A 1463-nucleotide genomic window follows, 5' to 3' on the forward strand; every position below is an offset into this window, starting at 1 on the left:
GCCGACTTCCTCACTATGGTGTGCCAACAGCGCTGTCGTCTCATCATCATGCTCTGTCAGTAAGTTCAGTAACCGCCAGTCCCTCGACTTTGCTTTTTTGTGATTCTGATCCCCGCCAGTGCACTTTTTTGCATCTGTCTGCAAAATCTGGTCATTTTTTGGTAGAACTAATTAATCACCATCCACGGCACTGGCGACGTCAGTGGCAGTCGCCGAAATCTAAGATCTCTGACGATATGACAACGTTGCCGTTCGTTCCACAGCTCTGTCCTCATCACAGTTCTCTGCAGACTCATTTTATCCCTCCCCATCTTTCTTCCTTATCCAGTTTCTTGATCTGACTCATCAGTACTGCGTAGATTTTTTCTCAATTTTCCATCCTTTGAACATGAATGTGATGACAATCATGTCAGACGCAACGACTGAAATTGGCTGTTGACCTATAGAAAAGGCGGTGCTACTCCTTTCTGTGCATTCGTTTTGACTTCAGCTTCATGACAAATAAGTGATTTAAATTCTTACTTCCTCACTGTGAATTGCTAAAGAACAGTATATATCCCTAGGTCCCTTTTCTATCTTCCACTTCTCCTCACTGTAGAGGTTTCTCTGCAAGTTCTTGCTAATATATCTTTGCTACATTAAAAAAGGAAAGGAGGTGGGTGAAACTGCGTAGTAATTGCTTGATCTACGAAGTTCTTCACGTACAACCAGCCATAAATTGGCTTTTGCCGCTCCCATTTAATGATATCAGAGAAATTAAAAGGACTGATAATGAACCATCTCATTCAGTACTTCTCTTGCCATTCCATGCAAAAGAGGCGTCAGTGGGCATGAGAGTTAATTCAGCAAGAGCCCGCGACACACGTCACCACCTCCACCCATTTAGTAAATTCCTCATTGCCACGAGGCTCGGTAATTTATTAAACTTAGCAAAGCTAAGAATAGCGTGCACTGTTCAAGTGACTTGGCACTTTTCGACTGTGTTCTGTGTTATACATCTGCCAATCTCTTGCATGGAGCACAGAACCGCCTTCATCCACTAATCTAAGCGTCGAAATGATTTTATATGCAGAAGCGCCTGCATTTTGTACCACTATTCAGTACTCGCCAAACAAGACACTCGATCAAACTGTTTAATGATCTTTATTTTAATCCATGCAGATGCATTGAGGGTGGCAAAATAAAGTGTACACAGTACTGGCCCGAGGGAATGATGTCGACATTCAAATCGAAGAACTGCAGTGTGGAAGTGAGGAAGGAGAGTGAAGAGAACCTCGGTAGCGTCATACGTCGTGAGTTGAAAATGCATCCCTCGAGCGAGGCGTCGGTAGGTGGTGCTTTCTCACGAGCCACACTAAGTGATGTGTTGCTTGGTTACGTGAGTTATTCCGTTTCAACCCTCTAGCCGTGGACCGTCACCCAGTTCCACTTCACGGATTGGGCTGGCAACGGTGTGCCGAATA

The sequence above is a fragment of the Echinococcus granulosus genome (genome assembly GCF_000524195.1).
Source record: "Echinococcus granulosus chromosome Unknown EG_S00018, whole genome shotgun sequence".
Classification (NCBI taxonomy): domain Eukaryota; kingdom Metazoa; phylum Platyhelminthes; class Cestoda; order Cyclophyllidea; family Taeniidae; genus Echinococcus; species Echinococcus granulosus.